The sequence below is a fragment of the Pseudophryne corroboree genome, chromosome 8 (assembly GCF_028390025.1).
Source record: "Pseudophryne corroboree isolate aPseCor3 chromosome 8, aPseCor3.hap2, whole genome shotgun sequence".
Classification (NCBI taxonomy): Eukaryota; Metazoa; Chordata; class Amphibia; order Anura; family Myobatrachidae; genus Pseudophryne; species Pseudophryne corroboree.
This window is the reverse complement of record NC_086451.1, coordinates 179,971,403-179,999,179: the sequence shown is the minus strand read 5'-3', so window position 1 is coordinate 179,999,179 and position 27,777 is coordinate 179,971,403.

Here is a 27,777-nt window from a genome sequence, read left to right as displayed (position 1 = left end):
ATTATGTTTAGTACCTTGGACACTGTAGCTTATTCACTTAAATCTCTGATAAATTGGTTGTCTGGTATGCACAGTCTGGTTAGCACAGTTAGTAAGGTATTGCTTTTGCACTATCAAATTAAGACTGTCATTGGTTCGAATCCCATGTTATCATGTTTTTATTTTACTAGTGTGGTTTGTGGCTCTATAATATGAATGCCTATGTCTTTTAACAACAATAGTCAAGTCTTCCAATGGACTTTTTAGTGAAACCCAATAGATAGCTTTATTTTCTCTTTGTTTACTCAAATATTGAATGCTTATGTCTTATAAATTTAGTAGGAAAGTATTCTGACTTGCTTATGACACCCCATAGAATATATTATGTTTAGTACCTTGGACACTGTAGCTTATTCACTTAAATCTCTGATAAATTGTGTGTCTGGTATGCACAGTCTGGTTAGCACAGTTAGTAAGGTGTTGGGTTTGCACTATCAAATTAAGACTGTCATTTGTTTGAATCCCATGTTATCATGTTTTTATTTTACTAGTGTGGTTTGTGGCTCTATAATATGAATGCCTATGTCTTTTAACAACAATAGTCAAGTCTTCCAATTGACTTTTTAGTGAAACCCAATAGATAGCTTTATTTTCTCTTTGTTTACTCAAATATTGAATGCTTATGTCTTATAAATTTAGTAGGAAAGTATTCTAATGACTTGCTTATGACACCCCATAGAATATATTATGTTTAGTACCTTGGACACTGTATCTTATTCACTTAAATCTCTGATAAATTGTGTGCCTGGTATGCACAGTCTGGTTAGCACAGTTAGTAAGGTGTTGGGATTGCGCTATCAAATTAAGACTGTCATTGCTTCGAGTCCCATGTTATCATGTTTTTATTTTACTAGTGTGGTTTGTGGCTCTATAATATGAATGCCTATGTCTTTTAACAACAATAGTCAAGTCTTCCAATGGACTTTTTAGTGAAACCCAATAGATAGCTTATTTTCTCTTTGTTTACTCAAATATTGAATGCTTATGTCTTATAAATTTAGTAGGAAAGTATTCTAATGACTTGCTTATGACACCCCATAGAATATATTATGTTTAGTACCTTGGACACTGTATCTTATTCACTTAAATCTCTGATAAATTGTGCGCCTGGTATGCAAAGTCTGGTTAGCACAGTTAGTAAGGTGTTGGGTTTGCACTATCAAATTAAGACTGTCTTTGGTTCGAATCCCATGTTATCATGTTTTTATTTTACTAGTGTGGTTTGTGGCTCTATAATATGAATGCCTATGTCTTTTAACAACAATAGTCAAGTCTTCCAATGGACTTTTTAGTGAAACCCAATAGATAGCTTTATTTTCTCTTTGTTTACTCAAATATTGAATGCTTATGTCTTATAAATTTAGTAGGAAAGTATTCTAATGACTTGCTTATGACACCCCATAGAATATATTATGTTTAGTACCTTGGACACTGTATCTTATTCACTTAAATCTCTGATAAATTGTGTGCCTGGTATGCACAGTCTGGTTAGCACAGTTAGTAAAGTGTTGGGATTGCGCTATCAAATTAAGACTGTCATTGGTTCGAATCCCATGTTATCATGTTTTTAGTTTTCTAGTGTGGTTTGTGGCTCTATAATATGAATGCCTATGTCTTTTAACAACAATAGTCAAGTCTTCCAATGGACTTTTTAGTGAAACCCAATAGATAGCTTTATTTTCTCTTTGTTTACTCAAATATTGAATGCTTATGTCTTATAAATTTAGTAGGAAAGTAATCTAATGACTTGCTTATGACACCCCAAGGAATATATTATGTTTAGTACCTTGGACACTGTAGCTTATTCACTTAAATCTCTGAAAAATTGGGCACCTGGTATGCAAAGTCTGGTTAGCACAGTTAGTAAGGTGTTGGGTTTGCACTATCAAATTAAGACTGTATTTGGTTCAAATCCCATGTTATCATGTTTTTATTTTACTGGTGTGGTTTGTGGCTCTTTAATATGAATGCCTATGTCTTTTAACAACAATAGTCAAGTCTTCCAATGGACTTTTTAGTGAAACCCAATAGATAGCTTTATTTTCTCTTTGTTTACTCAAATATTGAATGCTTATGTCTTATAAATTTAGTAGGAAAGTATTCTAATGACTTGCTTATGACACCCCATAGAATATATTATGTTTAGTACCTTGGACACTGTAGCTTATTCACTTAAATCTTTGATAAATTGGGTATCTGGTATGCACAGTCTGGTTAGCACAGTTAGTAAGGTGTTGGGATTGCGCTATCAAATTAAGGCTGTTGTTGGTTCGAATCCCATGTTATCATGTTTTTATTTTACTAGTGTGGTTTGTGGCTCTATAATATGAATGCCTATGTCTTTTAACAACAATAGTCAAGTCTTACAATGGACTTTTTAGTGAAACCCAATAGATAGCTTTATTTACTCTTTGTTTACTCAAATATTGAATGCTTATGTCTTATAAATTTAGTAGGAAAGTATTCTAATGACTTGCTTATGACACCCCATAGAATATATTATGTTTAGTACCTTGGACACTGTAGCTTATTCACTTAAATCTCTGATAAATTGTGTGTCTGGTATGCACAGTCTGGTTAGCACAGTTAGTAAGGTGTTGGGTTTGCACTATCCAATTAAGACTGTTATTTGTTTGAATCCCATGTTATCATGTTTTTAGTTTTCTAGTGTGGTTTGTGGCTCTATAATATGAATGCCTATGTCTTTTAACAACAATAGTCAAGTCTTCCAATGGACTTTTTAGTGAAACCTAACAGATAGCTTTATTTTCTCTTTGTTTACTCAAATATTGAATGCTTATGTCTTATAAATTTAGTAGGAAAGTATTCTAATGACTTGCTTATGACACCCCATAGAATATATTATGTTTAGTACCTTGGACACTGTATCTTATTCACTTAAATCTCTGATAAATTGGGTGCCTGGTATGCACAGTCTGGTTAGCACAGTTAGTAAGGTGTTGGGATTGCGCTATCAAATTAAGACTGTCATTGGTTCGAGTCCCATGTTATCATGGTTTTATTTTACTAGTGTGGTTTGTGGCTCTATAATATGAATGCCTATGTCTTTTAACAACAATAGTCAAGTCTTCCAATGGACTTTTTAGTGAAACCCAATAGATAGCTTTATTTACTCTTTGTTTACTCAAATATTGAATGCTTATGTCTTATAAATTTAGTAGGAAAGTATTCTAATGACTTGCTTATGACACCCCATAGAATATATTATGTTTAGTACCTTGGACACTGTAGCTTATTCACTTAAATCTCTGATAAATTGTGTGTCTGGTATGCACAGTCTGGTTAGCACAGTTAGTAAGGTGTTGGGTTTGCACTATCAAATTAAGACTGTCATTTGTTTGAATCCCATGTTACCATGTTTTTAGTTTTCTAGTGTGGTTTGTGGCTCTATAATATGAATGCCTATGTCTTTTAACAACAATAGTCAAGTCTTCCAATGGACTTTTTAGTGAAACCTAATAGATAGCTGTATTTTCTCTTTGTTTACTCAAATATTGAATGCTTATGTCTTATAAATTTAGTAGGAAAGTATTCTAATGACTTGCTTATGACACCCCATAGAATATATTATGTTTAGTACCTTGTACACTGTATCTTATTCACTTAAATCTCTGATAAATTGTGTGCCTGGTATGCACAGTCTGGTTAGCACAGTTAGTAAAGTGTTGGGATTGCGCTATCAAATTAAGACTGTCATTGGTTCGAATCCCATGTTATCATGTTTTTAGTTTTCTAGTGTGGTTTGTAGCTCTATAATATGAATGCCTATGTCTTTTAACAACAATAGTCAAGTCTTCCAATGGACTTTTTAGTGAAACCCAATAGATAGCTTTATTTACTCTTTGTTTACTCAAATATTGAATGCTTATGTCTTATAAATTTAGTAGGAAAGTATTCTAATGACTTGCTTATGACACCCCATAGAATATATTATGTTTAGTACCTTGGACACTGTAGCTTATTCACTTAAATCTCTGATAAATTGTGTGTCTGGTATGCACAGTCTGGTTAGCACAGTTAGTAAGGTGTTGGGTTTGCACTATCAAATTAAGACTGTCATTTGTTTGAATCCCATGTTATCATGTTTTTAGTTTTCTAGTGTGGTTTGTGGCTCTATAATATGAATGCCTATGTCTTTTAACAACAATAGTCAAGTCTTCCAATGGACTTTTTAGTGAAACCTAATAGATAGCTGTATTTTCTCTTTGTTTACTCAAATATTGAATGCTTATGTCTTATAAATTTAGTAGGAAAGTATTCTAATGACTTGCTTATGACACCCCATAGAATATATTATGTTTAGTACCTTGGACACTGTATCTTATTCACTTAAATCTCTGATAAATTGTGTGCCTGGTATGCACAGTCTGGTTAGCACAGTTAGTAAAGTGTTGGGATTGCGCTATCAAATTAAGACTGTCATTGGTTCGAATCCCATGTTATCATGTTTTTAGTTTTCTAGTGTGGTTTGTAGCTCTATAATATGAATGCCTATGTCTTTTAACAACAATAGTCAAGTCTTCCAATGGACTTTTTAGTGAAACCCAATAGATAGCTTTATTTTCTCTTTGTTTACTCAAATATTGAATGCTTATGTCTTATAAATTTAGTAGGAAAGTATTCTAATGACTTGCTTATGACACCCCATAGAATATATTATGTTTAGTACCTTGGACACTGTAGCTTATTCACTTAAATCTCTGAAAAATTGTGCACCTGGTATGCAAAGTCTGGTTAGCACAGTTAGTAAGGTGTTGGGTTTGCACTATCAAATTAAGACTGTATTTGGTTCGAATCCCATGTTATCATGTTTTTATTTTACTGGTGTGGTTTGTGGCTCTATAATATGAATGCCTATGTCTTTTAACAACAATAGTCAAGTCTTCCAATGGACTTTTTAGTGAAACCCAATAGATAGCTTTATTTTCTCTTTGTTTACTCAAATATTGAATGCTTATGTCTTATAAATTTAGTAGGAAAGTATTCTAATGACTTGCTTATGACACACCATAGAATATATTATGTTTAGTACCTTGGACACTGTAGCTTATTCACTTAAATCTCTGATAAATTGGTTGTCTGGTATGCACAGTCTGGTTAGCACAGTTAGTAAGGTATTGCTTTTGCACTATCAAATTAAGACTGTCATTGGTTCGAATCCCATGTTATCATGTTTTTATTTTACTAGTGTGGTTTGTGGCTCTATAATATGAATGCCTATGTCTTTTAACAACAATAGTCAAGTCTTCCAATGGACTTTTTAGTGAAACCCAATAGATAGCTTTATTTTCTCTTTGTTTACTCAAATATTGAATGCTTATGTCTTATAAATTTAGTAGGAAAGTATTCTAATGACTTGCTTATGACACCCCATAGAATATATTATGTTTAGTACCTTGGACACTGTAGCTTATTCACTTAAATCTTTGATAAATTGGGTGTCTGGTATGCACAGTCTGGTTAGCACAGTTAGTAAGGTGTTGGGATTGCGCTATCAAATTAAGGCTGTTGTTGGTTCGAATCCCATGTTATCATGTTTTTATTTTACTAGTGTGGTTTGTGGCTCTATAATATGAATGCCTATGTCTTTTAACAACAATAGTCAAGTCTTACAATGGACTTTTTAGTGAAACCCAATAGATAGCTTTATTTACTCTTTGTTTACTCAAATATTGAATGCTTATGTCTTATAAATTTAGTAGGAAAGTATTCTAATGACTTGCTTATGACACCCCATAGAATATATTATGTTTAGTACCTTGGACACTGTAGCTTATTCACTTAAATCTCTGATAAATTGTGTGTCTGGTATGCACAGTCTGGTTAGCACAGTTAGTAAGGTGTTGGGTTTGCACTATCCAATTAAGACTGTTATTTGTTTGAATCCCATGTTATCATGTTTTTAGTTTTCTAGTGTGGTTTGTGGCTCTATAATATGAATGCCTATGTCTTTTAACAACAATAGTCAAGTCTTCCAATGGACTTTTTAATGAAACCTAATAGATAGCTTTATTTTCTCTTTGTTTACTCAAATATTGAATGCTTATGTCTTATAAATTTAGTAGGAAAGTATTCTAATGACTTGCTTATGACACCCCATAGAATATATTATGTTTAGCACCTTGGACACTGTATCTTATTCACTTAAATCTCTGATAAATTGGGTGTCTGGTATGCACAGTCTGGTTAGCACAGTTAGTAAGGTGTTGGGATTGCGCTATCAAATTAAGACTGTCATTGGTTCGAGTCCCATGTTATCATGGTTTTATTTTACTAGTGTGGTTTGTGGCTCTATAATATGAATGCCTATGTCTTTTAACAACAATAGTCAAGTCTTCCAATGGACTTTTTAGTGAAACCCAATAGATAGCTTTATTTACTCTTTGTTTACTCAAATATTGAATGCTTATGTCTTATAAATTTAGTAGGAAAGTATTCTAATGACTTGCTTATGACACCCCATAGAATATATTATGTTTAGTACCTTGGACACTGTAGCTTATTCACTTAAATCTCTGATAAATTGTGTGTCTGGTATGCACAGTCTGGTTAGCACAGTTAGTAAGGTGTTGGGTTTGCACTATCAAATTAAGACTGTCATTTGTTTGAATCCCATGTTATCGTGTTTTTAGTTTTCTAGTGTGGTTTGTGGCTCTATAATATGAATGCCTATGTCTTTTAACAACAATAGTCAAGTCTTCCAATGGACTTTTTAGTGAAACCTAATAGATAGCTGTATTTTCTCTTTGTTTACTCAAATATTGAATGCTTATGTCTTATAAATTTAGTAGGAAAGTATTCTAATGACTTGCTTATGACACCCCATAGAATATATTATGTTTAGTACCTTGGACACTGTATCTTATTCACTTAAATCTCTGATAAATTGGGTGCCAGGTATGCACAGTCTGGTTAGCACAGTTAGTAAGTTGTTGGGATTGTGCTATCAAATTAAGACTGTCATTGGTTCGAGTCCCAAGTTATCATGTTTTTATTTTACTAGTGTGGTTTGTGGCTCTATAATATGAATGCCTATGTCTTTTAACAACAATAGTCAAGTCTTCCAATGGACTCTTTAGTGAAACCCAATAGATAGCTTTATTTTCTCTTTGTTTACTCAAATATTGAATGCTTATGTCTTATAAATTTAGTAGGAAAGTATTCTAATGACTTGCTTATGACACCCCATAGAATATATTATGTTTAGTACCTTGGACACTGTAGCTTATTCACTTAAATCTCTGATAAATTGGTTGTCTGGTATGCACAGTCTGGTTAGCACAGTTAGTAAGGTATTGCTTTTGCACTATCAAATTAAGACTGTCATTGGTTCGAATACCATGTTATCATGTTTTTATTTTACTAGTGTGGTTTGTGGCTCTATAATATGAATGCCTACGTCTTTTAACAACAATAGTCAAGTCTTCCAATGGACTTTTTAGTGAAACCCAATAGATAGCTTTATTTTCTCTTTGTTTACTCAAATATTGAATGCTTATGTCTTATAAATTTAGTAGGAAAGTATTCTAATGACTTGCTTATGACACCCCATAGAATATATTATGTTTAGTACCTTGGACACTGTAGCTTATTCACTTAAATCTCTGATAAATTGTGTGTCTGGTATGCACAGTCTGGTTAGCACAGTTAGTAAGGTGTTGGGTTTGCACTATCAAATTAAGACTGTCATTTGTTTGAATCCCATGTTATCATGTTTTTATTTTACTAGTGTGGTTTGTGGCTCTATAATATGAATGCCTATGTCTTTTAACAACAATAGTCAAGTCTTCCAATGGACTTTTTAGTGAAACCCAATAGATAGCTTATTTTCTCTTTGTTTACTCAAATATTGAATGCTTATGTCTTATAAATTTAGTAGGAAAGTATTCTAATGACTTGCTTATGACACCCCATAGAATATATTATGTTTAGTACCTTGGACACTGTATCTTATTCACTTAAATCTCTGATAAATTGTGTGCCTGGTATGCACAGTCTGGTTAGCACAGTTAGTAAAGTGTTGGGATTGCGCTATCAAATTAAGACTGTCATTGGTTCGAATCCCATGTTATCATGTTTTTAGTTTTCTAGTGTGGTTTGTGGCTCTATAATATGAATGCCTATGTCTTTTAACAACAATAGTCAAGTCTTCCAATGGACTTTTTAGTGAAACCCAATAGATAGCTTTATTTTCTCTTTGTTTACTCAAATATTGAATGCTTATGTCTTATAAATTTAGTAGGAAAGTATTCTAATGACTTGCTTATGACACACCATAGAATATATTATGTTTAGTACCTTGGACACTGTAGCTTATTCACTTAAATCTCTGATAAATTGGTTGTCTGGTATGCACAGTCTGGTTAGCACAGTTAGTAAGGTATTGCTTTTGCACTATCAAATTAAGACTGTCATTGGTTCGAATCCCATGTTATCATGTTTTTATTTTACTAGTGTGGTTTGTGGCTCTATAATATGAATGCCTATGTCTTTTAACAACAATAGTCAAGTCTTCCAATGGACTTTTTAGTGAAACCCAATAGATAGCTTTATTTTCTCTTTGTTTACTCAAATATTGAATGCTTATGTCTTATAAATTTAGTAGGAAAGTATTCTAATGACTTGCTTATGACACCCCATAGAATATATTATGTTTAGTACCTTGGACACTGTAGCTTATTCACTTAAATCTTTGATAAATTGGGTGTCTGGTATGCACAGTCTGGTTAGCACAGTTAGTAAGGTGTTGGGATTGCGCTATCAAATTAAGGCTGTTGTTGGTTCGAATCCCATGTTATCATGTTTTTATTTTACTAGTGTGGTTTGTGGCTCTATAATATGAATGCCTATGTCTTTTAACAACAATAGTCAAGTCTTACAATGGACTTTTTAGTGAAACCCAATAGATAGCTTTATTTACTCTTTGTTTACTCAAATATTGAATGCTTATGTCTTATAAATTTAGTAGGAAAGTATTCTAATGACTTGCTTATGACACCCCATAGAATATATTATGTTTAGTACCTTGGACACTGTAGCTTATTCACTTAAATCTCTGATAAATTGTGTGTCTGGTATGCACAGTCTGGTTAGCACAGTTAGTAAGGTGTTGGGTTTGCACTATCCAATTAAGACTGTTATTTGTTTGAATCCCATGTTATCATGTTTTTAGTTTTCTAGTGTGGTTTGTGGCTCTATAATATGAATGCCTATGTCTTTTAACAACAATAGTCAAGTCTTCCAATGGACTTTTTAGTGAAACCTAATAGATAGCTGTATTTTCTCTTTGTTTACTCAAATATTGAATGCTTATGTCTTATAAATTTAGTAGGAAAGTATTCTAATGACTTGCTTATGACACCCCATAGAATATATTATGTTTAGTACCTTGGACACTGTATCTTATTCACTTAAATCTCTGATAAATTGGGTGCCAGGTATGCACAGTCTGGTTAGCACAGTTAGTAAGTTGTTGGGATTGTGCTATCAAATTAAGACTGTCATTGGTTCGAGTCCCAAGTTATCATGTTTTTATTTTACTAGTGTGGTTTGTGGCTCTATAATATGAATGCCTATGTCTTTTAACAACAATAGTCAAGTCTTCCAATGGACTCTTTAGTGAAACCCAATAGATAGCTTTATTTTCTCTTTGTTTACTCAAATATTGAATGCTTATGTCTTATAAATTTAGTAGGAAAGTATTCTAATGACTTGCTTATGACACCCCATAGAATATATTATGTTTAGTACCTTGGACACTGTAGCTTATTCACTTAAATCTCTGATAAATTGGTTGTCTGGTATGCACAGTCTGGTTAGCACAGTTAGTAAGGTATTGCTTTTGCACTATCAAATTAAGACTGTCATTGGTTCGAATACCATGTTATCATGTTTTTATTTTACTAGTGTGGTTTGTGGCTCTATAATATGAATGCCTACGTCTTTTAACAACAATAGTCAAGTCTTCCAATGGACTTTTTAGTGAAACCCAATAGATAGCTTTATTTTCTCTTTGTTTACTCAAATATTGAATGCTTATGTCTTATAAATTTAGTAGGAAAGTATTCTAATGACTTGCTTATGACACCCCATAGAATATATTATGTTTAGTACCTTGGACACTGTAGCTTATTCACTTAAATCTCTGATAAATTGTGTGTCTGGTATGCACAGTCTGGTTAGCACAGTTAGTAAGGTGTTGGGTTTGCACTATCAAATTAAGACTGTCATTTGTTTGAATCCCATGTTATCATGTTTTTATTTTACTAGTGTGGTTTGTGGCTCTATAATATGAATGCCTATGTCTTTTAACAACAATAGTCAAGTCTTCCAATGGACTTTTTAGTGAAACCCAATAGATAGCTTATTTTCTCTTTGTTTACTCAAATATTGAATGCTTATGTCTTATAAATTTAGTAGGAAAGTATTCTAATGACTTGCTTATGACACCCCATAGAATATATTATGTTTAGTACCTTGGACACTGTATCTTATTCACTTAAATCTCTGATAAATTGTGTGCCTGGTATGCACAGTCTGGTTAGCACAGTTAGTAAAGTGTTGGGATTGCGCTATCAAATTAAGACTGTCATTGGTTCGAATCCCATGTTATCATGTTTTTAGTTTTCTAGTGTGGTTTGTGGCTCTATAATATGAATGCCTATGTCTTTTAACAACAATAGTCAAGTCTTCCAATGGACTTTTTAGTGAAACCCAATAGATAGCTTTATTTTCTCTTTGTTTACTCAAATATTGAATGCTTATGTCTTATAAATTTAGTAGGAAAGTATTCTAATGACTTGCTTATGACACACCATAGAATATATTATGTTTAGTACCTTGGACACTGTAGCTTATTCACTTAAATCTCTGATAAATTGGTTGTCTGGTATGCACAGTCTGGTTAGCACAGTTAGTAAGGTATTGCTTTTGCACTATCAAATTAAGACTGTCATTGGTTCGAATCCCATGTTATCATGTTTTTATTTTACTAGTGTGGTTTGTGGCTCTATAATATGAATGCCTATGTCTTTTAACAACAATAGTCAAGTCTTCCAATGGACTTTTTAGTGAAACCCAATAGATAGCTTTATTTTCTCTTTGTTTACTCAAATATTGAATGCTTATGTCTTATAAATTTAGTAGGAAAGTATTCTAATGACTTGCTTATGACACCCCATAGAATATATTATGTTTAGTACCTTGGACACTGTAGCTTATTCACTTAAATCTTTGATAAATTGGGTGTCTGGTATGCACAGTCTGGTTAGCACAGTTAGTAAGGTGTTGGGATTGCGCTATCAAATTAAGGCTGTTGTTGGTTCGAATCCCATGTTATCATGTTTTTATTTTACTAGTGTGGTTTGTGGCTCTATAATATGAATGCCTATGTCTTTTAACAACAATAGTCAAGTCTTACAATGGACTTTTTAGTGAAACCCAATAGATAGCTTTATTTACTCTTTGTTTACTCAAATATTGAATGCTTATGTCTTATAAATTTAGTAGGAAAGTATTCTAATGACTTGCTTATGACACCCCATAGAATATATTATGTTTAGTACCTTGGACACTGTAGCTTATTCACTTAAATCTCTGATAAATTGTGTGTCTGGTATGCACAGTCTGGTTAGCACAGTTAGTAAGGTGTTGGGTTTGCACTATCCAATTAAGACTGTTATTTGTTTGAATCCCATGTTATCATGTTTTTAGTTTTCTAGTGTGGTTTGTGGCTCTATAATATGAATGCCTATGTCTTTTAACAACAATAGTCAAGTCTTCCAATGGACTTTTTAATGAAACCTAATAGATAGCTTTATTTTCTCTTTGTTTACTCAAATATTGAATGCTTATGTCTTATAAATTTAGTAGGAAAGTATTCTAATGACTTGCTTATGACACCCCATAGAATATATTATGTTTAGCACCTTGGACACTGTATCTTATTCACTTAAATCTCTGATAAATTGGGTGTCTGGTATGCACAGTCTGGTTAGCACAGTTAGTAAGGTGTTGGGATTGCGCTATCAAATTAAGACTGTCATTGGTTCGAGTCCCATGTTATCATGGTTTTATTTTACTAGTGTGGTTTGTGGCTCTATAATATGAATGCCTATGTCTTTTAACAACAATAGTCAAGTCTTCCAATGGACTTTTTAGTGAAACCCAATAGATAGCTTTATTTACTCTTTGTTTACTCAAATATTGAATGCTTATGTCTTATAAATTTAGTAGGAAAGTATTCTAATGACTTGCTTATGACACCCCATAGAATATATTATGTTTAGTACCTTGGACACTGTAGCATATTCACTTAAATCTCTGATAAATTGTGTGTCTGGTATGCACAGTCTGGTTAGCACAGTTAGTAAGGTGTTGGGTTTGCACTATCAAATTAAGACTGTCATTTGTTTGAATCCCATGTTATCATGTTTTTAGTTTTCTAGTGTGGTTTGTGGCTCTATAATATGAATGCCTATGTCTTTTAACAACAATAGTCAAGTCTTCCAATGGACTTTTTAGTGAAACCTAATAGATAGCTGTATTTTCTCTTTGTTTACTCAAATATTGAATGCTTATGTCTTATAAATTTAGTAGGAAAGTATTCTAATGACTTGCTTATGACACCCCATAGAATATATTATGTTTAGTACCTTGGACACTGTATCTTATTCACTTAAATCTCTGATAAATTGGTTGCCAGGTATGCACAGTCTGGTTAGCACAGTTAGTAAGTTGTTGGGATTGTGCTATCAAATTAAGACTGTCAGTGGTTCGAGTCCCAAGTTATCATGTTTTTATTTTACTAGTGTGGTTTGTGGCTCTATAATATGAATGCCTATGTCTTTTAACAACAATAGTCAAGTTTTCCAATGGACTCTTTAGTGAAACCCAATAGATAGCTTTATTTTCTCTTTGTTTACTCAAATATTGAATGCTTATGTCTTATAAATTTAGTAGGAAAGTATTCTAATGACTTGCTTATGACACCCCATAGAATATATTATGTTTAGTACCTTGGACACTGTAGCTTATTCACTTAAATCTCTGATAAATTGGTTGTCTGGTATGCACAGTCTGGTTAGCACAGTTAGTAAGGTATTGCTTTTGCACTATCAAATTAAGACTGTCATTGGTTCGAATACCATGTTATCATGTTTTTATTTTACTAGTGTGGTTTGTGGCTCTATAATATGAATGCCTACGTCTTTTAACAACAATAGTCAAGTCTTCCAATGGACTTTTTAGTGAAACCCAATAGATAGCTTTATTTTCTCTTTGTTTACTCAAATATTGAATGCTTATGTCTTATAAATTTAGTAGGAAAGTATTCTAATGACTTGCTTATGACACCCCATAGAATATATTATGTTTAGTACCTTGGACACTGTAGCTTATTCACTTAAATCTCTGATAAATTGTGTGTCTGGTATGCACAGTCTGGTTAGCACAGTTAGTAAGGTGTTGGGTTTGCACTATCAAATTAAGACTGTCATTTGTTTGAATCCCATGTTATCATGTTTTTATTTTACTAGTGTGGTTTGTGGCTCTATAATATGAATGCCTATGTCTTTTAACAACAATAGTCAAGTCTTCCAATGGACTTTTTAGTGAAACCCAATAGATAGCTTATTTTCTCTTTGTTTACTCAAATATTGAATGCTTATGTCTTATAAATTTAGTAGGAAAGTATTCTAATGACTTGCTTATGACACCCCATAGAATATATTATGTTTAGTACCTTGGACACTGTATCTTATTCACTTAAATCTCTGATAAATTGTGTGCCTGGTATGCACAGTCTGGTTAGCACAGTTAGTAAAGTGTTGGGATTGCGCTATCAAATTAAGACTGTCATTGGTTCGAATCCCATGTTATCATGTTTTTAGTTTTCTAGTGTGGTTTGTGGCTCTATAATATGAATGCCTATGTCTTTTAACAACAATAGTCAAGTCTTCCAATGGACTTTTTAGTGAAACCCAATAGATAGCTTTATTTTCTCTTTGTTTACTCAAATATTGAATGCTTATGTCTTATAAATTTAGTAGGAAAGTATTCTAATGACTTGCTTATGACACCCCATAGAATATATTATGTTTAGTACCTTGGACACTGTAGCTTATTCACTTAAATCTCTGATAAATTGGTTGTCTGGTATGCACAGTCTGGTTAGCACAGTTAGTAAGGTATTGCTTTTGCACTATCAAATTAAGACTGTCATTGGTTCGAATCCCATGTTATCATGTTTTTATTTTACTAGTGTGGTTTGTGGCTCTATAATATGAATGCCTATGTCTTTTAACAACAATAGTCAAGTCTTCCAATGGACTTTTTAGTGAAACCCAATAGATAGCTTTATTTTATCTTTGTTTACTCAAATATTGAATGCTTATGTCTTATAAATTTAGTAGGAAAGTATTCTAATGACTTGCTTATGACACCCCGTAGAATATATTATGTTTAGTACCTTGGACACTGTAGCTTATTCACTTAAATCTCTGATAAATTGTGTGTCTGGTATGCACAGTCTGGTTAGCACAGTTAGTAAGGTGTTGGGTTTGCACTATCAAATTAAGACTGTCATTTGTTTGAATCCCATGTTATCATGTTTTTATTTTACTAGTGTGGTTTGTGGCACTATAATATGAATGCCTATGTCTTTTAACAACAATAGTCAAGTCTTCCAATGGACTTTTTAGTGAAACCCAATAGATAGCTTTATTTTCTCTTTGTTTACTCAAATATTGAATGCTTATGTCTTATAAATTTAGTAGGAAAGTATTCTAATGACTTGCTTATGACACCCCATAGAATATATTATGTTTAGTACCTTGGACACTGTAGCTTATTCACTTAAATCTCTGATAAATTGTGTGTCTGGTATGCACAGTCTGGTTAGCACAGTTAGTAAGGTGTTGGGTTTGCACTATCAAATTAAGACTGTCATTTGTTTGAATCCCATGTTATCATGTTTTTATTTTACTAGTGTGGTTTGTGGCTCTATAATATGAATGCCTATGTCTTTTAACAACAATAGTCAAGTCTTCCAATGGACTTTTTAGTGAAACCCAATAGATAGCTTTATTTTCTCTTTGTTTACTCAAATATTGAATGCTTATGTCTTATAAATTTAGTAGGAAAGTATTCTAATGACTTGCTTATGACACCCCATAGAATATATTATGTTTAGTACCTTGGACACTGTAGCTTATTCACTTAAATCTCTGAAAAATTGTGCGCCTGGTATGCAAAGTCTGGTTAGCACAGTTAGTAAGGTGTTGGGTTTGCACTATCAAATTAAGACTGTATTTGGTTCAAATCCCATGTTATCATGTTTTTATTTTACTTTTGTGGTTTGTGGCTTTATAATATGAATGCCTATGTCTTTTAACAACAATAGTCAAGTCTTCCAATGGACTTTTTAGTGAAACCCAATAAATAGCTTTATTTTCTCTTTGTTTACTCAAATATTGAATGCTTATGTCTTATAAATTTAGTAGGAAAGTATTCTAATGACTTGCTTATGACACACCATAGAATATATTATGTTTAGTACCTTGGACACTGTAGCTTATTCACTTAAATCTCTGATAAATTGGTTGTCTGGTATGCACAGTCTGGTTAGCACAGTTAGTAAGGTATTGCTTTTGCACTATCAAATTAAGACTGTCATTGGTTCGAATCCCATGTTATCATGTTTTTAGTTTTCTAGTGTGGTTTGTGGCTCTATAATATGAATGCCTATGTCTTTTAACAACAATAGTCAAGTCTTCCAATGGACTTTTTAGTGAAACCTAATAGATAGCTTTATTTTCTCTTTGTTTACTCAAATATTGAATGCTTATGTCTTATAAATTTAGTAGGAAAGTATTCTAATGACTTGCTTATGACACCCCATAGAATATATTATGTTTAGTACCTTGGACACTGTAGCTTATTCACTTAAATCTCTGATAAATTGGGTGCTTGGTGTGCACAGTCTGGTTAGCACAGTTAGTAAGGTGTTGGGATTGCGCTATCAAATTAAGACTGTCTTTGGTTCGAATCCCATGTTATCATGTTTCTATTTTACTAGTGTGGTTTGTGGCTCTATAATATGAATGCCTATGTCTTTTAACAACAATAGTCAAGTCTTCCAATGGACTTTTTAGTGAAACCCAATAGATAGCTTTATTTTCTCTTTGTTTACTCAAATATTGAATGCTTATGTCTTATAAATTTAGTAGGAAAGTATTCTAATGACTTGCTTATGACACCCCATAGAATATATTATGTTTAGTACCTTGGACACTGTAGCTTATTCACTTAAATCTCTGATAAATTGTGTGTCTGGTATGCACAGTCTGGTTAGCACAGTTAGTAAGGTGTTGGGTTTGCACTATCAAATTAAGACTGTCATTTGTTTGAATCCCATGTTATCATGTTTTTATTTTACTAGTGTGGTTTGTGACTCTATAATATGAATGCCTATGTCTTTTAACAACAATAGTCAAGTCTTCCAATGGACTTTTTAGTGAAACCCAATAGATAGCTTATTTTCTCTTTGTTTACTCAAATATTGAATGCTTATGTCTTATAAATTTAGTAGGAAAGTATTCTAATGACTTGCTTATGACACCCCATAGAATATATTATGTTTAGTACCTTGGACACTGTATCTTTTTCACTTAAATCTCTGATAAATTGTGCGCCTGGTATGCACAGTCTGGTTAGCACAGTTAGTAAAGTGTTGGGATTGCGCTATCAAATTAAGACTGTCATTGGTTCGAATCCCATGCTATCATGTTTTTAGTTTTCTAGTGTGGTTTGTGGCTCTATAATATGAATGCCTATGTCTTTTAACAACAATAGTCAAGTCTTCCAATGGACTTTTTAGTGAAACCCAATAGATAGCTTTATTTTCTCTTTGTTTACTCAAATATTGAATGCTTATGTCTTATAAATTTAGTAGGAAAGTATTCTAATGACTTGCTTATGACACCCCATAGAATATATTATGTTTAGTACCTTGGACACTGTAGCTTATTCACTTAAATCTCTGATAAATTGGTTGTCTGGTATGCACAGTCTGGTTAGCACAGTTAGTAAGGTATTGCTTTTGCACTATCAAATTAAGACTGTCATTGGTTCGAATCCCATGTTATCATGTTTTTATTTTACTAGTGTGGTTTGTGGCTCTATAATATGAATGCCTATGTCTTTTAACAACAATAGTCAAGTCTTCCAATGGACTTTTTAGTGAAACCCAATAGATAGCTTTATTTTCTCTTTGTTTACTCAAATATTGAATGCTTATGTCTTATAAATTTAGTAGGAAAGTATTCTAATGACTTGCTTATGACACCCCGTAGAATATATTATGTTTAGTACCTTGGACACTGTAGCTTATTCACTTAAATCTCTGATAAATTGTGTGTTTGGTATGCACAGTCTGGTTAGCACAGTTAGTAAGGTGTTGGGTTTGCACTATCAAATTAAGACTGTCATTTGTTTGAATCCCATGTTATCATGTTTTTATTTTACTAGTGTGGTTTGTGGCTCTATAATATGAATGCCTATGTCTTTTAACAACAATAGTCAAGTCTTCCAATGGACTTTTTAGTGAAACCCAATAGATAGCTTATTTTCTCTTTGTTTACTGAAATATTGAATGCTTATGTCTTATAAATTTAGTAGGAAAGTATTCTAATGACTTGCTTATGACACCCCATAGAATATATTATGTTTAGTACCTTGGACACTGTATCTTATTCACTTAAATCTCTGATAAATTGTGTGCCTGGTATGCACAGTCTGGTTAGCACAGTTAGAAAAGTGTTGGGATTGCGCTATCAAATTAAGACTGTCATTGGTTCGAATCCCATGTTATCATGTTTTTATTTCACTAGTGTGGTTTGTGGCTCTATAATATGAATGCCTATGTCTTTTAACAACAATAGTCAAGTCTTCCAATGGACTTTTTAGTGAAACCCAATAGATAGCTTATTTTCTCTTTGTTTACTCAAATATTGAATGCTTATGTCTTATAAATTTAGTAGGAAAGTATTCTAATGACTTGCTTATGACACCCCATAGAATATCTTATGTTTAGTACCTTGGACACTGTATCTTATTCACTTAAATCTCTGATAAATTGTGTGCCTGGTATGCACAGTCTGGTTAGCACAGTTAGTAAAGTGTTGGGATTGCGCTATCAAATTAAGACTGTCATAGGTTCGAATCCCATGTTATCATGTTTTTAGTTTTCTAGTGTGGTTTGTGGCTCTATAATATGAATGCCTATGTCTTTTAACAACAATAGTCAAGTCTTCCAATGGACTTTTTAGTGAAACCCAATAGATAGCTTTATTTTCTCTTTGTTTACTCAAATATTGAATGCTTATGTCTTATAAATTTAGTAGGAAAGTATTCTAATGACTTGCTTATGACACCCCATAGAATATATTATGTTTAGTACCTTGGACACTGTAGCTTATTCACTTAAATCTCTGAAAAATTGTGCGCCTGGTATGCAAAGTCTGGTTAGCACAGTTAGTAAGGTGTTGGGTTTGCACTATCAAATTAAGACTGTATTTGGTTCGAATCCCATGTTATCATGTTTTTATTTTACTGGTGTGGTTTGTGGCTCTATAATATGAATGCCTATGTCTTTTAACAACAATATTCAAGTCTTCCAATGGACTTTTTAGTGAAACCCAATAAATAGCTTTATTTTCTCTTTGTTTACTCAAATATTGAATGCTTATGTCTTATAAATTTAGTAGGAAAGTATTCTAATGACTTGCTTATGACACACCATAGAATATATTATGTTTAGTACCTTGGACACTGTAGCTTATTCACTTAAATCTCTGATAAATTGGTTGTCTGGTATGCACAGTCTGGTTAGCACAGTTAGTAAGGTATTGCTTTTGCACTATCAAATTAAGACTGTCATTGGTTCGAATCCCATGTTATCATGTTTTTAGTTTTCTAGTTTGGTTTGTGGCTCTATAATATGAATGCCTATGTCTTTTAACAACAATAGTCAAGTCTTCCAATGGACTTTTTAGTGAAACCTAATAGATAGCTTTATTTTCTCTTTGTTTACTCAAATATTGAATGCTTATGTCTTATAAATTTAGTAGGAAAGTATTCTAATGACTTGCTTATGACACCCCATAGAATATATTATGTTTAGTACCTTGGACACTGTATCTTATTCACTTAAATCTCTGATAAATTGGGTGCCTGGTATGCACAGTCTGGTTAGCACAGTTAGTAAGTTGTTGGGATTGCGCTATCAAATTAAAACTGTCATTGGTTCGAGTCCCATGTTATCATGTTTTTATTTTACTAGTGTGGTTTGTGGCTCTATAATATGAATGCCTATGTCTTTTAACAACAATAGTCAAGTCTTCCAATGGACTTTTTAGTGAAACCCAATAGATAGCTTTATTTTCTCTTTGTTTACTCAAATATTGAATGCTTATGTCTTATAAATTTAGTAGGAAAGTATTCTAATGACTTGCTTATGACACCCCATAGAATATATTATGTTTAGTACCTTGGACACTGTAGCTTATTCACTTAAATCTCTGAAAAATTGTGCGCCTGGTATGCAAAGTCTGGTTAGCACAGTTAGTAAGGTGTTGGGTTTGCACTATCAAATTAAGACTGTATTTGGTTCGAATCCCATGTTATCATGTTTTTATTTTACTGGTGTGGTTTGTGGCTCTATAATATGAATGCCTATGTCTTTTAACAACAATATTCAAGTCTTCCAATGGACTTTTTAGTGAAACCCAATAAATAGCTTTATTTTCTCTTTGTTTACTCAAATATTGAATGCTTATGTCTTATAAATTTAGTAGGAAAGTATTCTAATGACTTGCTTATGACACACCATAGAATATATTATGTTTAGTACCTTGGACACTGTAGCTTATTCACTTAAATCTCTGATAAATTGGTTGTCTGGTATGCACAGTCTGGTTAGCACAGTTAGTAAGGTATTGCTTTTGCACTATCAAATTAAGACTGTCATTGGTTCGAATCCCATGTTATCATGTTTTTAGTTTTCTAGTGTGGTTTGTGGCTCTATAATATGAATGCCTATGTCTTTTAACAACAATAGTCAAGTCTTCCAATGGACTTTTTAGTGAAACCTAATAGATAGCTTTATTTTCTCTTTGTTTACTCAAATATTGAATGCTTATGTCTTATAAATTTAGTAGGAAAGTATTCTAATGACTTGCTTATGACACCCCATAGAATATATTATGTTTAGTACCTTGGACACTGTATCTTATTCACTTAAATCTCTGATAAATTGGGTGCCTGGTATGCACAGTCTGGTTAGCACAGTTAGTAAGTTGTTGGGATTGCGCTATCAAATTAAGACTGTCATTGGTTCGAGTCCCATGTTATCATGTTTTTATTTTACTAGTGTGGTTTGTGGCTCTATAATATGAATGCCTATGTCTTTTAACAACAATAGTCAAGTCTTCCAATGGACTTTTTAGTGAAACCCAATAGATAGCTTTATTTTCTCTTTGTTTACTCAAATATTGAATGCTTATGTCTTATAAATTTAGTAGGAAAGTATTCTAATGACTTGCTTATGACACCCCATAGAATATATTATGTTTAGTACCTTGGACACTGTAGCTTATTCACTTAAATCTCTGATAAATTGTGCACCTGGTATGCAAAGTCTGGTTAGCACAGTTAGTAAGGTGTTGGGTTTGCACTATCAAATTAAGACTGTCTTTGGTTCGAATCCCATGTTATCATGTTTCTATTTTACTAGTGTGGTTTGTGGCTCTATAATATGAATGCCTATTTCTTTTAACAACAATAGTCAAGTCTTCCAATGGACTTTTTAGTGAAACCCAATAGATAGCTTTATTTTCTCTTTGTTTACTCAAATATTGAATGCTTATGTCTTATAAATTTAGTAGGAAAGTATTCTAATGACTTGCTTATGACACCCCATAGAATATATTATGTTTAGTACCTTGGACACTGTAGCTTATTCACTTAAATCTCTGATAAATTGGTTGTCTGGTATGCACAGTCTGGTTAGCACAGTTAGTAAGGTATTGCTTTTGCACTATCAAATTAAGACTGTCATTGGTTCGAATCCCATGTTATCATGTTTTTATTTTACTAGTGTGGTTTGTGGCTCTATAATATGAATGCCTATGTCTTTTAACAACAATAGTCAAGTCTTCCAATGGACTTTTTAGTGAAACCCAATAGATAGCTTATTTTCTCTTTGTTTACTCAAATATTGAATGCTTATGTCTTATAAATTTAGTAGGAAAGTATTCTAATGACTTGCTTATGACACCCCATAGAATATATTATGTTTAGTACCTTGGACACTGTAGCTTATTCACTTAAATCTCTGATAAATTGGGTGCTTGGTGTGCACAGTCTGGTTAGCACAGTTAGTAAGGTGTTGGGATTGCGCTATCAAATTAAGACTGTCTTTGGTTCGAATCCCATGTTATCATGTTTCTATTTTACTAGTGTGGTTTGTGGCTCTATAATATGAATGCCTATGTCTTTTAACAACAATAGTCAAGTCTTCCAATGGACTTTTTAGTGAAACCCAATAGATAGCTTTATTTTCTCTTTGTTTACTCAAATATTGAATGCTTATGTCTTATAAATTTAGTAGGAAAGTATTCTAATGACTTGCTTATGACACCCCATAGAATATATTATGTTTAGTACCTTGGACACTGTAGCTTATTCACTTAAATCTCTGATAAATTGGGTGTCTGGTATGCACAGTCTGGTTAGCACAGTTAGTAAGGTATTGCTTTTGCACTATCAAATTAAGACTGTCATTGGTTCGAATCCCATGTTATCATGTTTTTATTTTACTAGTGTGGTTTGTGGCTCTATAATATGAATGCCTATGTCTTTTAACAACAATAGTCAAGTCTTCCAATGGACTTTTTAGTGAAACCCAATAGATAGCTTATTTTCTCTTTGTTTACACAAATATTGAATGCTTATGTCTTATAAATTTAGTAGGAAAGTATTCTAATGACTTGCTTATGACACCCCATAGAATATATTATGTTTAGTACCTTGGACACTGTAGCTTATTCACTTAAATCTCTGATAAATTGGGTGCTTGGTGTGCACAGTCTGGTTAGCACAGTTAGTAAGGTGTTGGGATTGCGCTATCAAATTAAGACTGTCGTTGGTTCGAATCCCATGTTATCATGTTTTTATTTTACTAGTGTGGTTTGTGGCTCTATAATATGAATGCCTATGTCTTTTAACAACAATAGTCAAGTCTTCCAATGGACTTTTTAGTGAAACCCAATAGATAGCTTTATTTTCTCTTTGTTTACTCAAATATTGAATGCTTATGTCTTATAAATTTAGTAGGAAAGTATTCTAATGACTTGCTTATGACACCCCATAGAATATATTATGTTTAGTACCTTGGACACTGTAGCTTATTCACTTAAATCTCTGATAAATTGTGCGCTTGGTATGCAAAGTCTGGTTAGCACAGTTAGTAAGGTGTTGGGTTTGCACTATCAAATTAAGACTGTCTTTGGTTCGAATCCCATGTTATCATGTTTTTATTTTACTAGTGTGGTTTGTGGCTCTATAATATGAATGCCTATGTCTTTTAACAACAATAGTCAAGTCTTCCAATGGACTTTTTAGTGAAACCCAATAGATAGCTTTATTTTCTCTTTGTTTACTCAAATATTGAATGCTTATGTCTTATAAATTTAGTAGGAAAGTATTCTAATGACTTGCTTATGACACCCCATAGAATATATTATGTTTAGTACCTTGGACACTGTAGCTTATTCACTTAAATCTCTGATAAATTGGTTGTCTGGTATGCACAGTCTGGTTAGCACAGTTAGTAAGGTATTGCTTTTGCACTATCAAATTAAGACTGTCATTGGTTCGAATCCCATGTTATCATGTTTTTATTTTACTAGTGTGGTTTGTGGCTCTATAATATGAATGCCTATGTCTTTTAACAACAATAGTCAAGTCTTCCAATGGACTTTTTAGTGAAACCCAATAGATAGCTTTATTTTCTCTTTGTTTACTCAAATATTGAATGCTTATGTCTTATAAATTTAGTAGGAAAGTATTCTAATGACTTGCTTATGACACCCCATAGAATATATTATGTTTAGTACCTTGGACACTGTAGCTTATTCACTTAAATCTCTGAAAAATTGTGCATCTGGTATGTAAAGTCTGGTTAGCACAGTTAGTAAGGTGTTGGGTTTGCACTATCAAATTAAGACTGTATTTGGTTCGAATCCCATGTTATCATGTTTTTATTTTACTGGTGTGGTTTGTGGCTCTATAATATGAATGCCTATGTCTTTTAACAACAATAGTCAAGTCTTCCAATGGACTTTTTAGTGAAACCCAATAAATAGCTTTATTTTCTCTTTGTTTACTCAAATATTGAATGCTTATGTCTTATAAATTTAGTAGGAAAGTATTCTAATGACTTGCTTATGACACACCATAGAATATATTATGTTTAGTACCTTGGACACTGTAGCTTATTCACTTAAATCTCTGATAAATTGGTTGTCTGGTATGCACAGTCTGGTTAGCACAGTTAGTAAGGTATTGCTTTTGCACTATCAAATTAAGACTGTCATTGGTTCGAATCCCATGTTATCATGTTTTTAGTTTTCTAGTGTGGTTTGTGGCTCTATAATATGAATGCCTATGTCTTTTAACAACAATAGTCAAGTCTTCCAATGGACTTTTTAGTGAAACCTAATAGATAGCTTTATTTTCTCTTTGTTTACTCAAATATTGAATGCTTATGTCTTAGAAATTTAGTAGGAAAGTATTCTAATGACTTGCTTATGACACCCCATAAATATATTATGTTTAGTACCTTGGACACTGTATCTTATTCACTTAAATCTCTGATAAATTGGGTGCCTGGTATGCACAGTCTGGTTAGCACAGTTAGTAAGTTGTTGGGATTGCGCTATCAAATTAAGACTGTCATTGGTTCGAGTCCCATGTTATCATGTTTTTATTTTACTAGTGTGGTTTGTGGCTCTATAATATGAATGCCTATGTCTTTTAACAACAATAGTCAAGTCTTCCAATGGACTTTTTAGTGAAACCCAATAGATAGCTTTATTTTCTCTTTGTTTACTCAAATATTGAATGCTTATGTCTTATAAATTTAGTAGGAAAGTATTCTAATGACTTGCTTATGACACCCCATAGAATATATTATGTTTAGTACCTTGGACACTGTAGCTTATTCACTTAAATCTCTGATAAATTGGGTGCCTGGTATGCAAAGTCTGGTTAGCACAGTTAGTAAGGTGTTGGGTTTGCACTATCAAATTAAGACTGTCTTTGGTTCGAATCCCATGTTATCATGTTTCTATTTTACTAGTGTGGTTTGTGGCTCTATAATATGAATGCCTATGTCTTTTAACAACAATAGTCAAGTCTTCCAATGGACTTTTTAGTGAAACCCAATAGATAGCTTTATTTTCTCTTTGTTTACTCAAATATTGAATGCTTATGTCTTATAAATTTAGTAGGAAAGTATTCTAATGACTTGCTTATGACACCCCATAGAATATATTATGTTTAGTACCTTGGACACTGTAGCTTATTCACTTAAATCTCTGATAAATTGGTTGTCTGGTATGCACAGTCTGGTTAGCACAGTTAGTAAGGTATTGCTTTTGCACTATCAAATTAAGACTGTCATTGGTTCGAATCCCATGTTATCATGTTTTTATTTTACTAGTGTGGTTTGTGGCTCTATAATATGAATGTCTATGTCTTTTAACAACAATAGTCAAGTCTTCCAATGGACTTTTTAGTGAAACCCAATAGATAGCTTATTTTCTCTTTGTTTACTCAAATATTGAATGCTTATGTCTTATAAATTTAGTAGGAAAGTATTCTAATGACTTGCTTATGACACCCCATAGAATATATTATGTTTAGTACCTTGGACACTGTATCTTATTCACTTAAATCTCTGATAAATTGTGTGCCTGGTTTGCACAGTCTGGTTAGCACAGTTAGTAAAGTGTTGGGATTGCGCTATCAAATTAAGACTGTCATTGGTTCGAATCCCATGTTATCATGTTTTTAGTTTTCTAGTGTGGTTTGTGGCTCTATAATATGAATGCCTATGTCTTTTAACAACAATAGTCAAGTCTTCCAATGGACTTTTTAGTGAAACCCAATAGATAGCTTTATTTTCTCTTTGTTTACTCAAATATTGAATGCTTATGTCTTATAAATTTAGTAGGAAAGTATTCTAATGACTTGCTTATGACACACCATAGAATATATTATGTTTAGTACCTTGGACACTGTAGCTTATTCACTTAAATCTCTGATAAATTGGTTGTCTGGTATGCACAGTCTGGTTAGCACAGTTAGTAAGGTATTGCTTTTGCACTATCAAATTAAGACTGTCATTGGTTCGAATCCCATGTTATCATGTTTTTAGTTTTCTAGTGTGGTTTGTGGCTCTATAATATGAATGCCTATGTCTTTTAACAACAATAGTCAAGTCTTCCAATGGACTTTTTAGTGAAACCTAATAGATAGCTTTATTTTCTCTTTGTTTACTCAAATATTGAATGCTTATGTCTTAGAAATTTAGTAGGAAAGTATTCTAATGACTTGCTTATGACACCCCATAAATATATTATGTTTAGTACCTTGGACACTGTATCTTATTCACTTAAATCTCTGATAAATTGGGTGCCTGGTATGCACAGTCTGGTTAGCACAGTTAGTAAGTTGTTGGGATTGCGCTATCAAATTAAGACTGTCATTGGTTCGAGTCCCATGTTATCATGTTTTTATTTTACTAGTGTGGTTTGTGGCTCTATAATATGAATGCCTATGTCTTTTAACAACAATAGTCAAGTCTTCCAATGGACTTTTTAGTGAAACCCAATAGATAGCTTTATTTTCTCTTTGTTTACTCAAATATTGAATGCTTATGTCTTATAAATTTAGTAGGAAAGTATTCTAATGACTTGCTTATGACACCCCATAGAATATATTATGTTTAGTACCTTGGACACTGTAGCTTATTCACTTAAATCTCTGATAAATTGGGTGCCTGGTATGCAAAGTCTGGTTAGCACAGTTAGTAAGGTGTTGGGTTTGCACTATCAAATTAAGACTGTCTTTGGTTCGAATCCCATGTTATCATGTTTCTATTTTACTAGTGTGGTTTGTGGCTCTATAATATGAATGCCTATGTCTTTTAACAACAATAGTCAAGTCTTCCAATGGACTTTTTAGTGAAACCCAATAGATAGCTTTATTTTCTCTTTGTTTACTCAAATATTGAATGCTTATGTCTTATAAATTTAGTAGGAAAGTATTCTAATGACTTGCTTATGACACCCCATAGAATATATTATGTTTAGTACCTTGGACACTGTAGCTTATTCACTTAAATCTCTGATAAATTGGTTGTCTGGTATGCACAGTCTGGTTAGCACAGTTAGTAAGGTATTGCTTTTGCACTATCAAATTAAGACTGTCATTGGTTCGAATCCCATGTTATCATGTTTTTATTTTACTAGTGTGGTTTGTGGCTCTATAATATGAATGTCTATGTCTTTTAACAACAATAGTCAAGTCTTCCAATGGACTTTTTAGTGAAACCCAATAGATAGCTTATTTTCTCTTTGTTTACTCAAATATTGAATGCTTATGTCTTATAAATTTAGTAGGAAAGTATTCTAATGACTTGCTTATGACACCCCATAGAATATATTATGTTTAGTACCTTGGACACTGTATCTTATTCACTTAAATCTCTGATAAATTGTGTGCCTGGTTTGCACAGTCTGGTTAGCACAGTTAGTAAAGTGTTGGGATTGCGCTATCAAATTAAGACTGTCATTGGTTCGAATCCCATGTTATCATGTTTTTAGTTTTCTAGTGTGGTTTGTGGCTCTATAATATGAATGCCTATGTCTTTTAACAACAATAGTCAAGTCTTCCAATGGACTTTTTAGTGAAACCCAATAGATAGCTTTATTTTCTCTTTGTTTACTCAAATATTGAATGCTTATGTCTTATAAATTTAGTAGGAAAGTATTCTAATGACTTGCTTATGACACCCCATAGAATATATTATGTTTAGTACCTTGGACACTGTAGCTTATTCACTTAAATCTCTGAAAAATTGTGCATCTGGTATGCAAAGTCTGGTTAGCACAGTTAGTAAGGTGTTGGGTTTGCACTATCAAATTAAGACTGTATTTGGTTCGAATCCCATGTTATCATGTTTTTATTTTACTGGTGTGGTTTGTGGCTCTATAATATGAATGCCTATGTCTTTTAACAACAATAGTCAAGTCTTCCAATGGACTTTTTAGTGAAACCCAATAAATAGCTTTATTTTCTCTTTGTTTACTCAAATATTGAATGCTTATGTCTTATAAATTTAGTAGGAAAGTATTCTAATGACTTGCTTATGACACACCATAGAATATATTATGTTTAGTACCTTGGACACTGTAGCTTATTCACTTAAATCTCTGATAAATTGGTTGTCTGGTATGCACAGTCTGGTTAGCACAGTTAGTAAGGTATTGCTTTTGCACTATCAAATTAAGACTGTCATTGGTTCGAATCCCATGTTATCATGTTTTTAGTTTTCTAGTATGGTTTGTGGCTCTATAATATGAATGCCTATGT